General features: G+C 46.4%; 1 protein-coding gene across 1 annotated transcript in view; it reads right to left on the bottom strand.

Annotated features, from left to right (window-relative positions):
• The window catches only part of SAR1B (secretion associated Ras related GTPase 1B), a 167,936-nt gene extending 152,438 nt beyond the window's left edge, over window positions 1-15,498 (bottom strand). Inside the window, exon 1 of the mRNA XM_075342284.1 lies at window positions 15,411-15,498. The gene's annotated coding sequence lies outside the window, so the exon portion shown is untranslated. The remainder of the gene's footprint in view (window positions 1-15,410) is intronic.
• Between the last annotated feature and the right edge of the window lie 751 nt (window positions 15,499-16,249).

The following is a 16,249-nucleotide window of genomic DNA, read 5'->3' as shown; positions in this document are numbered from 1 at the left end:
TCTTACGAAGCCACTCCATCATTGCCCTGGCAATGTGCTTGGGATTAATATCATGCTAAAAGACCCAGCCACGTTTCATCTTCAATGGCCTTGCTGATGGAAGGAGGTTTGCACTCAAAATCTCCCAATACATGGCCCCATTCATTCTTTCATGTACACGGATTAGTCATCCTGGCCTTTTTGCAGAGAAACAGCCCCAAAGCATGATGTTGCCACCCTCATGCTTCACAGTAGGTATGGTGTTCTTTGGCTGCAACTCAGCATTCGGTGTCCTCCAAACACAACAAGTTGTGTTTCTACCAAACAGTTCTACTTTGGTTTCATCAGATCATATCACATTCTCCCAATACTCTTCTGGATAATCCAAATGCTCTCTAGCAAACTTCAGACGGGCCCGGACATGTACTGGCTTAAGCAGGGGAATGAGGGAATAGAGCGAAAGAAGGGTGGATCCAGCACAAATCCTCGTGGTTAAAAGTAAAAAAACATCCTTTATTTCAAAAGTTTAAAAGATCTTCAGAGACCGGGAGTAGGAAAAATATTTACAATGGACGCATAGGTGAAACTTTACGCGTTTCGGACTTGGGGGGTAAAAACAACGAAGTCCTTAATCATAAGTCACTTATGATTAAGGACTTCGTTGTTTTTACCCCCCAAGTCCGAAACGCGTAAAGTTTCACCTATGCGTCCATTGTAAATATTTTTCCTACTCCCGTTCTCTGAAGATCTTTTAAACTTTTGAAATAAAGGATGTTTTTTTACTTTTAACCACGAGGATTTGTGCTGGATCCACCCTTCTTTCGCTCTATTCCCTCATTACCTTGGCTGGCCTGGACCTTCCAGCGGATCCGTGCACCCAAGAGATCACAGCAGTGGAGTCGGCAGGTGAGCTGAAATATCTTCATTTTTAAGCAGGGGAACATGTCCTTCACTGTAGGATCTGAGTCCCTGGCGGCGTAGTATGTTGCTGATGGTAACCTTCTGATCATTTTGACCCCGCGGGGTGAGAACTTGCATGGAGCCCCAGATCGATGGAGATTATCAGTGGTCTTGTATGTCTTCCATTTTCTTATTATTGCTCCCACAGTTGATTTCATCACACCAAGCTGCTTGCCTATTGCAGAGTCAGTCGTCCTAGCCTGGTTCAGGGCTACAATTTTGTATCTTGTGTCCATCAACACCTCTTTGGTCTTCACCATAGTGGAGTTTGGAATGTGACTGTTTGAGGTTGTGGACAGGTATCTTTTATACTGATAACAAGTTCAAACAGGTGCCATTACTATTTACTACAGGTAATGAGTGGAAACAGATGAGCCTCTTAACACTAGAAGTCCCAGAGAGGGGTCATTTAACATTTCTATCTTTGGAACCAAGAGACGGGTCGAATGACCTGAAGGATTTTAGCTAACATCCTATAATCACCGTCTTTTGTTCTGTAATTAAGGCCATTACTGTCGCACCACAGGAGATTGTTGTTTTCCATTGAGTTTAGCCATTTAGTTTCTAGTAAGGGTACCTTCACACTTAGCGATGCAGCAGCGATCCGACCAGCGATCTGACCTGGTCAGGATCGCTGCTGCATCGCTACATGGTCGCTGGTGAGCTGTCAAACAGGCAGATCTCACCAGCGACCAGTGAACAGCCCCCAGCCAGCAGCGACGTGCAAGCGACGCTGCGCTTGCACGGAGCTGCCGTCTGGAAGCTGCGGAGACTGGTAACTAAGGTAAACATCGGGTATGGTTACCCGATGTTTACATTAGTTACCAGCGCACAGCTGTGTGTGCAGGGAGCAGGGAGCCGCGCACACTGAGCGCTGGCTCCTTGCTCTCCTACCATAGCTACAGTACACATCGGGTTAATTAACCCGATGTGTAATGCAGCTACATGTTCAGAGAGCAGGGAGCCGCGCACACTGCTTAGCGCTGGCTCCTTGCTCTCCTAGCTGCTGTACACATCGGGTTAATTAACCCGATGTGTACAGCAGCTACATGTGCAGAGAGCCGGAGCCGGCAGCACAGGCAGCGTGAGAGCTGCAGAGGCTCGTAACTAAGGTAAATATCGGGTAACCACCTTGGTTACCCGATGTTTATCTTGGATACAGCTTACCTCAGCTGTCAGATGCCGGCTCCTGCTCCCTGCTCGCTTCATTTGTCGCTCTCTCGCTGTCACACACAGCGATCTGTGTGTCACAGCAGGAGAGCGGCTTTGAAGAAAACGAACCAGGGCTGTGTGTAACGAGCAGCGATCTCGCAGCAGGGGCCAGATCGCTGCTCATTGTCACACACAGCGAGATCGCTAATGAGGTCACTGCTGCGTCACAAAAAGCGTGACTCAGCAGCGATCTCGGCAGCGAGCTCGCTGTGTGTGAAGCACCCCTTAGTTCTATTCAGTTTGAACTAAGGGTCATTTGACCCTCTTTCGGGACTTCAGGAGGGAGCTCGAAATTTCTGGGACTTCTAGTGTTAAAGAAGACGTTACAGGTCTGTGAGAGCCAGAAATCTTGCATATTGCTTATTTTCCACCATAATTTGCACAAAAAAATCTTGCCAAATCTGACAAGGGGATTTTCTGGATTTGTTTTCTCATTTTGTCTCTCATAGTTGTGGTCTACCTATGATGTCAATTACAGGTCTCTCTCATCTTTTTAAGTGGGAGAACTTGCACAATTGGTGGCTGACTAAATACTTTTTTTCCCCACTGTGTATGCCTCTCCTGTAGTGTATATGCCCCAGCCTCTCCTGTGATGTATATGGCTCCAGCCTTCCTGTGATGTTTGTATCCCCAACGTCTCCTGTAATTTATGTGCCCTGGCATCTCCTGTAATGTCTATGCCCCCAGCCTTTCCAGACCGAGACAAACCTGGAAAAGCAGTTGTGAGAAACAACATGATCAATATTACCTAATATCACAGCCGCACCAAAGAGAAGCAGCTACAGCGACCACAGTAGGGGTGAGTTAATTAATTGTTTGACCACATATAGTAGGGTGATTTTCAAATTAATAATTTTATGCAACCCCTGAAGGTTTGGTAGAAATTTCCAAATGGCTCCTGGCAGTAAAAAGGTTCCCCACCTGTGGGATAGAGGGATTAAACCAGGCACATAATACCTACCAGTCTCCATGCGGCTTTAACCCTTCTAGGGACGCCCATTAATCTCATGCATATGCGCTGCTTCCCCCGCCTACCGGCAGTCCCAGTGTCTGTGATTGGTTGCAGTCAGACAGCGCCCCCACCCTGTGTGACAGCGTGTCTGACTTTTTGGAATCACAGGCACTGTGTGTGTCCCTATCATGGTGTAAAAATAAATAAATAAACAAAATTGGCATAGGGTCCCCCTATATTATGATACCCAGCACAGATAATGCATACGGCTACAGGCTGCAGCCCCCAGCCTTGTGCTTATCTTGGCGATGTATCAAAATAAGAGGAAGCCCATGCAGTGTTTTATGAAATTATTTAAATATATAATTTCAAAAGACAATGTGCGGTCCCCCAATTTTGATACCCAGCCATGATAAAGCCGACAGCTGAGGGCTGGTATTCTGAGGCTGGGGAGGCCCATGGTTATTGGGCCCTCACCAGCCTAAAAATAGCAGCCTGCAGCCACCCAGAATTGTCCATTAGATGCGACAATCCTAGAACTTTACCTAGCTCAATCCAATCACCATAGTGTGGTGGCAATTAGTGATGAAGGGTTAATGTCATCTCACAGCTGCCACTAAGCCCTAGATTAGTAATGGGAGGCCTCTATGAGACATCCCTCATTACTAATCAGTAAGTGAAAAGAAAAAATCCTTTATTTTAAATAAAATACAGAAAAAAAACACCCTCTTACACCCCTTTATGAACTTCAAACACCCAGTTCCGACATATTCAACACGAGGTACCATGACGATTCTGGCTCTGCTACATACATACTGAAGGCATGTAACTCAGTTTCTTTGCGATCACAGCTGGATGTTCCCGTGGTGCCCAAGCTTTGATTGCAGGTAAACTGACCGCAGGTGACCTCTTTAAACTCAGTGACCTCACCACAGGTGAGACAGTGAGATGAAACAGAGCGCTGCGGTACGCATTCACTTACCTGGCGCCATTGGAAGTCACGTGACATTATCATGTGGATACGATTGTTGTCAAGGTAGCACATCACGAGCTATAGATCCCAAAATATGAGAACGCTACGGATTGTGGAAATTGCGCAAAAAGTGCGGGTTTTTTGGACAAACTTGTGAATTTTTTTTAACCCCTTAGATAAAAGTAAACCTATACATGTTTGGTGTCTACGAACTCATACCAACCTGAGCTTCCACACCGACACATCAGTTTTACCATATAGTGAACACGGTGAATAAAATATACCAAAAAAAATCAGGCAGTCTCACTTTTTTTGCAATTTTTCACACTTGGAATGTTTTTGCCGTTTTCCAGTGCACTATTTGGTAAATCTAATAGTTTCATTCAAAAGTATAACTCATCCTTCAAAAAATAAGCCCTTATATGGCAAGATTGACAAAAAAATAAAAAAGTTACGGCTCTCAGAAAAAGGGGAGCGAAATAGACAAACGGACAAACGGAAAATCACCCGGGGGTGAAAGGGTTAAATGGGCCCACAAAAAAAATAAAGGATGTCCATTAGTAACCATTCACAAGCATCCTCTGTGCTATTGTACAATGTATCCTCTACACTACTGTTTAAACACTAGGGTAAACAATGGCCATAGTTGGCAAATAGGTATACTGCTGAAAGAAATCTATCCCTAGAAAATGTCTCAGAAATTTGGTTAACAAGTTTGTCAATTACAGTAGTGGACTTTATGGCAGCACAAGTATGTATCTTAATGTTGGCACACCAGTCAGCCATACAAATCATAAAGGATATGTTTATTGGCTATTAACTATGTTGTTGCTCTGTCTAATTGATTAGGCACCCATTCACAAAAACCTTGTTAAAGTCAGAATTAACTTGAGGTCTATTTACATTGCAAGATTATCATGAACAACAGTTCCTAGGATTGCTCCTTTTATGAGAATCTGTCTAAACAGACTGCCGATTGCGCAATGAATGAGCAGATGCTCATTCACTGGAAAAAGGGATCTTTTGCTCTGCATAAAAAATCATCATTCTCAGCACCACATTGTTCTGTGTTAACAGGACTCGCGCTGTCGAGAACAATGGCATCCTATGCATGCTGAATGATATAATTGATGTGCACCAAAAAATCTGAAATAGGAGGTCTGCCTGTATAAACAGGCAATTAAAGGCTGCTAATCAGGAAACGTGTTTCTGGTTGGGGGCAGTTTAGTGCCGCACATCAGCTGGTATATAGATTTAAATAAAAAAAAGGAGGTTATAAAAGCGCTGATGAGTGTGGCAGACAGGCAAGATGTATCTTGAAAGAATAAGGGCTTCGCATTTCAATTTTGGATATATGTTTTCCTCTGGCTGGACATGTATGTTCGCGGTACAACAGATAGAGATTAACCCCTTCACATATTGTTTCATCCTATTTGGTGGAGATTTCCCGACCTTGGACGTATTGGTATGTCATGGTGATAGTGCACTCGCCGTCGGGAACTCGGCTGCATGACAACCGAACCACGGATGTCGCAACCAGAGACGGTCCTCACGCTGTCCCTAGCTGTTTAAAGCCCTAAATGCCGCTATCGATATCGACTGCAGCATTTAGGGGACTGAGGGAGGGGATGCGCTCCTGTTCTCTTCTGATCTTTGCCCTGGTGACATTAATGCAAGGACCCAATCATTGCTATGGTGACTTGAGGTCATAGTGACAACCTCGATGTCACCCAGATAGAGAAGCCTTTTAGGCCATACTATAAGAAGGGTCTGAAATGCTTCTGTCAGGGCAGGACTGAAAAATTTAATGTATCGCAATTCTAGTGCATTGCAATACATGACATCAGCATTCAGACCAATAAATGTTAATGTCCCATTTTACTAAGTAAAAAAAAAAGTAATAAAAAATTGTAAAAATAAAGAATAAAGGAAATAAAAAAATATGCCAATAAATATCTATATTTATATGAGAAAAATATACATATTTGGTATCGCCGGGTCCAGAACAAGACAATCTATAAAACTGTCACACTAGTTAACAGCTTCAGTGAACACCATAAAAAAAAAATAAAAAAAAGTAGCAAAAATTTTCTTTAGGAGAAATTGTGTAACTCGTTATCATCAGGCTTTTTTTACCTATTCCTCCTGTGAAAATTGCAAATCTGGGTTGAAAACAACATTTTAGGGGCAAATATGTAATTATTTTTCTTCACTGCCGAATATTATAAAATTTTGTGACAAATCTGTAGTGTCAATATGCTCACTGCACCCCTGGATGAGTTCATTGAGGGTTGTACAGCATCCCAGAGCCAGTATGGCACCGGCTTTACTTTATATATGAAAATCCTGATGGTTGGTTCTCTTTAACTATTTTGTATCACATACTGTTATGCGGGCGTCACGATCTATTGTGCGATGCATCGTCGGGGTCACGGTTTTTGTGACGCACATCTGGCATCGTTCACGACGTTGTCTCGTGTGACACCTAAGAGCGACTCTTAACGTTCGCAAATCGGTTGTAAATCGTGTATCGTATACCCGCCGCTTATTTTTAAAAAACGTTTATTTTTCTTTGCGCCGGTTGTTCATTGTTCCCGAGGCAGCACACATCGCTCCATGTGACACCCCGGGAACGACGAACACAGCTTACCTGCATCCCGCGGCTTCCACCGGCTATGCGAAAGGAAGGAGGTGGGCGGGATGTTTACGTCCCGCTCATCTCCGCCCCTCCGCTTCTATTGGCCGGCGGCTGTGTAACGTCGCTGTGACGCCGAACGTCCCTACCCCTTCAGAAAGAGGATGTTCACCGCCCACAGCAGAGGTCGCTCAGCAGGTAAGTACGTGTGATGGCGGTTTAACAACTTTGTGCAACACGGGCAGCGATTTGCCCGTGACGCACAAATGACAGGGGCGGGTACGATCGCTCTTGCGATCGCACGATAGATTGTACCGTGTGACGCCTACATAACTTTCTGGTTTAAGGGAATAAAATTAAAAATGTTTAAAACCATGAAATTTTCTCAAAATTTCCGATATTTTCACAAATAAATGCAAAAAATATCCTAAATGAGCCACTAACATGAAGCACAATATGTTCGGAAAAAACAATTTCAGAATCTTTGGGATCCATTGAAGTGTTCCAGAGTTATTACATCATGATGTGACACTGGTCCGAATTTTTAAAAAATGGCCTTAGTAGGAAGGTGAAACAGGCTGTGGGGTGAAGGGGTTAAATGGACAAAACAAAATGGAAAAGCATTACACACCTGACATCATGGGGTCTAGGGTCAGTGCACATAGACAAATAAGATAAAGGTAAAAGTACATAATGCTAACACATGATGGTGTGCAATATAATCTAGGAATATAATGACATAAACATCCAATGTTAAAAATGACAGCACTAAAGAAGTTTACACACTGACTTCATGGGGTCAAAAGTCAGTACAAATAAGGAGGCCAAGCAAAAAGTCATTAATAGTTACAACCAAACAATGTAGTATAGAAAATAACTTAGGAATAATAAGGCAAAACATTAATGTTAAAAAGAAAAACACTAATAGCAGGAACATATGCTGGGACTTGGAGTTCCAGTACAAGTGGACATGATGATGATGATACCAAGTACTAAAAAAAAAAAACAATTTTAGGTGAAAAATATCAATTGAAATACTATGTCCCAAGAATGACAAAAGTATTTTAGGAGTAATACCTTTATAGGCTAACCAGAAAAATCATATTAGCAAGCTTTCAGAGCACACAGGCTCCTTCTTCAGGCAAATTACAAATGAATTACTGATACCAAACACAACATTTAAATGAAAGTTACAACAGGACATGGGAAAGATGATGCCTCCTAAAAAAATATGAAAAAAGGTGAAAAATATAAAGCGATTTTGGTTCAAGAGGGGAATAAAGTGGATAATTGAAATATATATGTTAAGCTAAAATGCTGAGACTTGTCGTACTACATAGCGAACATGGAAATAAAGCTAAAAATAGCTGCAACAGAGACGGATAAGAACAATAGTATAGTCCAGAAAGCCTCTCCTTGTTTGAGCTTACGTAACCTGTTAGGGGAATCGGCAGGTTTTCATTCTATGGGAAGGATGGTGATCTTACTGAAATTCAATCCATGGTAGGTAGCAAAGTGCTGAGATACCATATGCTGGAGGACTGATAAGCAACTTGGAACGATGCTTGTTAATTTGTTGCTACAACTGTTGGATTATACGACCAATATACTGGAGAGAAGAGGGGCACTGATGTAAGTATATCTTTTAAGAAAAGTATTGATGGAGAACCCTTGTTGACCCTGTGTCCCATACTACTACAGCATTCATATTTACCACCACAATTGAATTAACTCTTTAGGGATGGAAAAAAAACAGCGGAATTGTCATTGATATTACTTATTTTATGGTGGCGACTTGGGGCAAGAATCCTCCGCAATGTTATTGACCTTCTGTATGTAACCTTAGGCCTTATAAAAACTGAAGAAGAAGAGGTCAATATACCAAATATAGCAATATAGCACGGCTTGGAGAAGATATTTTTGATTAAAGTGTGGCCTGAGTTGTATGTGGTCACAAAATTGTGTTGGAAGGATGTTGCATCACTAGTACTGTTTATCCAAAAATAAGCCCTAGCAGGAATTTTCTGCATTTTTGGTGTAAGGTCTAAATATAAGCCTTACCCCCCAAATAAGCCCTAGTTGCAGTTCAATAATGAAGTGTTCATGCAGCTAAAGAAAGTTAAAGAATACTGCAGGACACAATCATACTCACCAGACGCTGAACTGGAGAACCTCCAGTGGAACGCACACCCACACACATCAGTATCGTGTACATAATCAGATCGCACACCCACACACATCAGATCACACACCCACACACATCAGATCGAACACACACAAACATCAGATCGTACACACACACACAATCACACATCAGATCGCACACACACTCACTACATCCGGCAATACTGATTGCTTCTGGCTGACAGAGGAACCTGGGTTGCAGTACAATGGAGCACAAGGACCTGCGGTAGAGTGCATGAAGGACTCACAGGTCTTCTATGCGTTCCACTGCAGGTCCTCGCGCTCCACTGCACTGTGTCCCATCTTCCCCTGCAGGCCAGAAGCAATCGGTAACGCGGGATGTGGTGAGTGTGTGCAGTCTTATGTGTGATTGTGTGTGCGACCTGATGTGTGTGTGACCTGATGTGTGTGTGTATGAGTGAAGAATGGCACAATAGGAGACAAGGATGGCACATTGCTACAAGAAGAGGTCTAGTAAAGGGGACATTACTACACGAAGAAAGACTTCCATGGGCACATTACTACAGGATGGTCACAAAGATGGATACATTACAACAGGATAGGGACAAGGATGGGCATATTACTTCAGGATGGGGACAGACAACAATGGTCACATTACTACAGGATGGGGCACATTACTACAATATGGGCACAAGGAAGGGGCACATTACTACATGATGAGGACCAGGATGGGCACATTACTGCAGGATGAGGACCAGGATGGGCACATTACTGCAGGATGAGGACTAAGATGGGAACATTACTACAAAATGGGGACAAGGATGAGCACATTACTACAGAATGGGGACAAGAATGTGCACATTACTACAGGATGGGAACATTACTACAACAAGGGGACAAGGATGGCACATTACTATAGGATGGGACAAGGATGAGTACATTACTACAGGATGGGGACAAGTATGGGCACATTACTACATGATAAGGACAAGGATGGGGCACATTACTACAGGATGAGGACCAGGATTGGGACATTACTACAGGATGGGACAAGGATGGGGCACATTACTACAAGAAGGGGACAAGGATTGGCACATTACTACAGGATGGGGACATTTATTGGCAGATTGCTACAGAATGGGGACATTATTACCGGATGTGGACAAGTATGGGCACATTACTACAGGATGAAGACCAGGATGGGGCACATTACTACAGGATGAGGACATTACTAAAGGATGGGGACAAGGATGGGCACATTACTACAGGATGGAAATTAGGATGACCACAATACTATAGGGGGACAAGGATGGGCATATTGCTACAGAATGGGAAACAGGATGGTGCTCATTGCAAAAAGAAGGGGAACAGGATGGGGAACATAACTAAAAGATAAGGACCAGGATGAGAACATTACTATAAGATGTTGGCCAAAATTACTATATGGTGCTAATTGTAAAACTGTATTACTTACAAAAAGGAATAAAATGTAAAAAAAAATCAAAATAAAACATGATTTTTTTACCAGCAAAAATGTTATATATATATATATATATATACTAGAAGGTGGCCCGATTCTACGCATCGGGTATTCTAGAATTTACGTATTGTGTAGTTCATGCATGATTTTTGTTATATATATATATATATATATATATATATATATATATATAGATGTTGTTGTGTGTAGTTACCAAGTGTTTGTGTAGGGGTTGTACATGTTCTGGGTGTTGTCTGGGTGTGGCGGGGGGTGAGAGCGGTGTTGTTTGTGTGTTGCGTTGTTTGTGGAGCGCTGTGTGTCTGTAGCGTTGTGTGTGTGTGTTGCGCGGTTTGTGTGTGTGTGGTGTGTTTTGGGGGAGGTATGTTTTGTGCAATGTGTGTGTTGTGCGGTATGTGCGTATATTTGTGTGTGCAGCGTTGTCTGTGTGTGGGTGTCTGTTTAGGGCAGTTGTTTGTGGGTCCCAGTGTGTGTGTGTGTGTGTGGTGTGTTGTGCAGTGCGCGCGCGTGTGTGTGTGTGTTGGGGGGAGGTGTGCACTCCCCATCGTGCTCCATCCCCTATGCTGCGCACCCCCCATCGTGCTACATTTCCCATCCTGCGCACTCCCAAATGTGCTCCATCCGCCATGCTGCGCACTCCCAAACGTGCTCCATCCGCCATGCTGCGCACTCCCAAACGTGCTCCATCCGCCATGCTGCGCACTCCCCATCGTGCTCCATCCCCCATGCTGTGCACTCCCAAACGTGCTCCATCCGCCACGCTACGCACTCCCCATCGTGCTCCATCTCCCATGCTGCGCACTCCCAAACGTGCTCCATCCGCCATGCTGCACACTCCCAAACGTGCTCCATCCGCCATACTCCGCACTCCCCATCGTGCTCCATCCCCCATGCAGCGCACTCCCCATCGTGCTCCATCTCCCATGCTGCGCACTCCCAAACGTGCTCCATCCGCCATGCTGCGCACTCCCAAACGTGGTCCATCCGCCATGCTGCGCACTCCCAAACGTGCTCCATCCGCCATACTCCGCACTCCCCATCGTGCTGCATCCCCCATGCTGCGCACTCCCAAACGTGCTCCATCCGCCATGCTGCGCACTCCCAAACGTGCTCCATCTGCCATGCTGCGCACTCCCAAACGTGCTCCATCCACCATGCTGCGCACTCCCCATCGTGCTCCATCCCCTATGCTGCGCACTCCCAAACGTGCTCCATCTGCCATGCTGCGCACTCCCCATCGTGCTCCATCTCCCATGCTGCGCACTCCCAAACGTGCTCCATCCGCCATGCTGCGCACTCCCAAACGTGCTCCATCCGCCATGCTGCGCACTCCCAAACGTGCTCCATCCTTCATGCTGCGCACTCCCCATCGTGCTCCATCCCATATTCTGCGCACTCCCAAACGTGCTCCATCCGCCATGCTGCGCACTCCCCATCGTGCTCCATCTCCCATGCTGCGCACTCCCAAACGTGCTCCATCCGCCATGCTGTGCACTCCCAAACGTGCTCCATCCGCCATGCTGCGCACTCCCAAACGTGCTCCATCCACCATACTCCGCACTCCCCATCGTGCTCCATCCCCCATGCAGCGCACCCCCCATCGTGCTCCATCTCCCATGCTGCGCACTCCCAAACGTGCTCCATCCCCCATGCTGCGCACTCCCAAACGTGCTCCATCCGCCACGCTATGCACTCCCCATCGTGCTCCATCTCCCATGCTGCGCACTCCCAAACGTGCTCCATCCGCCATGCTGCGCACTCCCAAACGTGCTCCATCCGCCATACTCCGCACTCCCCATCGTGCTCCATCCCCCATGCAGCGCACTCCCCATCGTGCTCTATCCCTTATGCTGCGCACCCCCCATCGTGCTCCATCTCCCATGCTGCGCACTCCCAAACGTGCTCCATCCGCCATGCTGCGCACTCCCAAACGTGGTCCATCCGCCATGCTGCGCACTCCCAAACGTGCTCCATCCGCCATACTCCGCACTCCCCATCGTGCTGCATCCCCCATGCTGCGCACTCCCAAACGTGCTCCATCCGCCTTGCTGCGCACTCCCAAACGTGCTCCATCCGCCATGCTGCGCACTCCCAAACGTGCTCCATCCGCCATGCTGCGCACTCCCCATCGTGCTCCATCCCCTATGCTGCGCACTCCCAAACGTGCTCCATCCGCCATGCTGCGCACTCCCCATCGTGCTCCATCTCCCATGCTGCGCACTCCCAAACGTGCTCCATCCGCCATGCTGCGCACTCCCAAACGTGCTCCATCCGCCATGCTGCGCACTCCCAAACGTGCTCCATCCGACATGCTGCGCACTCCCCATCGTGCTCCATCCCCTATTCTGCGCACTCCCAAACGTGCTCCATCCGCCATGCTGCGCACTCCCCATCGTGCTCCATCTCCCATGCTGCGCACTCCCAAACATGCTCCATCCGCCATGCTGCGCACTCCCAAACGTGCTCCATCCGCCATGCTGCGCACTCCCAAACGTGCTCCATCCGCCATACTCCGCACTCCCCATCGTGCTCCATCCCCCATGCAGCGCACTCCCCATCGATCTCCATCCCCTATGCTGCGCACTCCCCATCGTGCTCCATCTCCCATGCTGCGCACTCCCAAACGTGCTCCATCCGCCATGCTGCGCACTCCCAAACGTGCTCCATCCGCTATGCTGCGCACTCCCAAACGTGCTCCATCCGCCATGTTGCGCACTCCCAAACGTGCTCCATCCGCCATGCTGCGCACTCCCAAACGTGCTCCATCCGCCATGCTGCGCACTCCCAAACGTGCTCCATCCACCATGCTGCGCCAGCATCAGCCTCTCTACCCGCAGCATCAGCCTCTCTGCCCGCAGCATCAGCCTCTCTCCTCCCAGCATCAGCCTCTCTCCCCGCATCAGCCTCTCTGTCCCCAGCATCAGCCTCTCTGTCCCCAGCATCAGCCTCTCTGTCCCCAGCATCAGCCTCTCTCCTCCCAGCATCAGCCTCTCTGTCCCCAGCATCAGCCTCTCTGTCCCCAGCATCAGCCTCTCTCTTCCCAGCATCAGCCTCTCTGTCCCCAGCATCAGCCTCTCTGTCCCCAGCATCAGCCTCTCTGATCCCAGCCTCAGCCTCTCTGTCCCCAGCATCAGCCTCTCTGTCCCCAGCATCAGCCTCTCTGTCCCCAGCATCAGCCTCTCTCATCCCAGCATCAGCCTCTCTGTCCCCAGCATCAGCCTCTCTGTCCCCAGCATCAGCCTCTCTGTCCCCAGCATCAGCCTCTCTGTCCCCAGCATCAGCCTCCCTCATCCCAGCATCAGCCTCTCTGTCCCCAGCATCAGCCTCTCCATCCCAGCCTTCCCCAGGATCAGCCTCTCTCCTCCCAGCCTCCTCCAGCACGCCATGCTCCTCTGCCGACACTCACACACCCGATCGCATACACTCACGCACACACACATTGACGATATTGCACATACGCGCTCATACTCACAACATCCGGAGATACCACATGCTTCTGGCCATGTGATCCTCCGACAGGTCCTGGAAGGTCACAACAGCACAGTATCGAGGCCGAGAAGCAAGCGATATCGCCGGATGCTGTGAGTGTGTGGATGCGATGTGATGTATGTGTGAGGTGTGTGTGAGAGTGAGTGTGAGCCGGTGTACACTGTTAACTATGATACACATCGGGTAACCAAGGGACCTTAGTTACCCGATGTGTATAATGGTTAACAGCGTTCACGGGCTCCGTGAAGATCCCAGCATCGCAAGGTTATGTCTGGCGCTGCTGGGATCGTGACGGAGCCGGTGTAGAAGCAAGCGATATCCCAGGATGTTGTGAGTGTGTGGATGTGATGTGTGAGGTGTGTGTGAGAGTGAGTGTGATCTGATGTGTGTGTGTGTGTACTTACCTGGGAGTCGGAGCTACGTGTCAGTTGGGCAAGAGCGAGCGTGCATTGCGTGAGGGGGGCGGGGCCTGCAGAGAGCCGGGGCGAGAGGCCAATCCGTGTGGGGGGGGCGGGGCCATGGCGAGCCCAGCGGCCAATCAGCTTTGTGTCACCGTAAGGACACAATTTTGGAGCATGACAGACAGACAGACAGACAGATAGACAGACAGACAGACAGAATAAGGCAATTATATATAGATATATAGATATATATATATATATATATATATATATATATATAGAAAACTGTACTTTTTTATAATAAACAAACAAAAAATGTTCAAAAACAGTGATCCGAAGGTGTATAGAAAAAAAAATAGTACCAATAAAAATGTCACTTTGTCATGAAAAGAATGCGGTCCCCCATATTATTTTTTTCTACGTGTGAGCCTTGTACCCAGCTGAGTTTAAGACCCCAGGCTTAAAGATTAAAGATGTTTTCATCAATTTGACGCTTGTAGTAATACTCTAGTCAAACATACTGAACACTGTATGAAGATGTGAACCGAGACACTTGTTTGAAGTAAATATAATGAACACACATAAAAAATCTACGAAAATGCTTACGTCATAATTCTGTGTTTTCTATTGGGTAAACGTTTGTCAAATTGTGTCAAAAGGAAGTCATTTTTAAGGAACTGAAATAGATAATAACCCACAATACTTCTTTTTCAGGCTTTAAAGACATTCAACTAGTGACTATAGACATGCAGCAAACATAAAGACCCTGACCACAGAAACTCAGGGCAGAATAGATTATATTACAAAATTGTCTCATGACACATGAAGTGCAGAAGTCCACAAAACTGGATGACACAACGCTTTGCAGCAACGACTATTTCTATATATCTTTCCCTTTACAAAGTGCAGTTCAGAACATTAATGTGCAGTTATAGTAAGCAAATCTAATTATATGCAACTAAACAGTTTAAAAAGAAAAGTTAAAATTTTGCGTAAAAGTGTATTTTCTTTGCTCGGCAGTCACTCTGATTTGCAATGGACAGTTCCTAAACAATGCAAGTTTACAACAAAAGTTTAAAGTTTTCATCCTCAAATTCCAATACAGATGATCAATAGCTCCTATCATTTCCCCTCTCATCCACAAACCCGCAGCACAAATTGGTCACCTGAAGCAGCAGAAGTCGGATGAGGTGCTAATAATCCAGTGATCCAGTGCTTGCTATACAGTCACACGTCTCAGGCACACAAATCCTAGGAATCAGGTTGTCTCCTCCCCTGCTGCAGCAACCTCTGCACTGTCACATCTGATCACAGCCTCTGCTGATTGTCACGGATCTGGTGATCCCTACCTGTCACTAGTATTTCAATGGATCAGCCGCTTCTATAGTAAACAGGGCTCAGTGTACTCCTTGCTAAACATCAAGGCGACCTGTTTGTCAGTCACAGTGACAAACATGACAAGTTTGTAAGTTTTCCCCTAATGGCTGGTAGTATTCAATCACTATCTGCTAAAAAGACATTACAAGGTTGCAATCCTGATATGTTTTCTTTATTCTAGAAACCCTTTCCAAAACTGCAAACATTTTACATATAAATATTAAAAATAAAATGAATGACAACATTTACAAGTAATTTCGTAGCTATGAGTCTTCGCTGCAGCTTGGCCACTAATTCATTGGAGCCAACAGTCTTCCATCATTACTTTCCTCAGGCTGCATTACTGGGCCATTATAGGCCATGGCTGGTGAATGATTAGTGGTGCTGAAATACAAGGAGTGCAGTACTTGCTTGGCATGCTCACAATTATTCAGACCCTTTGCTCAGTATTGAGTTGAAACACCCTTTTGAGCTAGTACAGCCATGAGTCTTCTTGGGAATGATGCAACAAGCTTTTCACCTGGGGATCCTCTGCCATTCTTCCTTGCAGATGCTCTCCAGTTTTGTCGGGTTAAATGGTGAACGTTGGGGGACAGCCATTTTCAGGTCTCTCCAGAGATGCTCAATT

Source organism: Anomaloglossus baeobatrachus, chromosome 4, assembly GCF_048569485.1.
Source record: "Anomaloglossus baeobatrachus isolate aAnoBae1 chromosome 4, aAnoBae1.hap1, whole genome shotgun sequence".
Taxonomy (NCBI): Eukaryota; Metazoa; Chordata; class Amphibia; order Anura; family Aromobatidae; genus Anomaloglossus; species Anomaloglossus baeobatrachus.
Note: the sequence above shows the minus strand (reverse complement) of the source record. Positions and strands in the feature narration are given on the sequence as shown.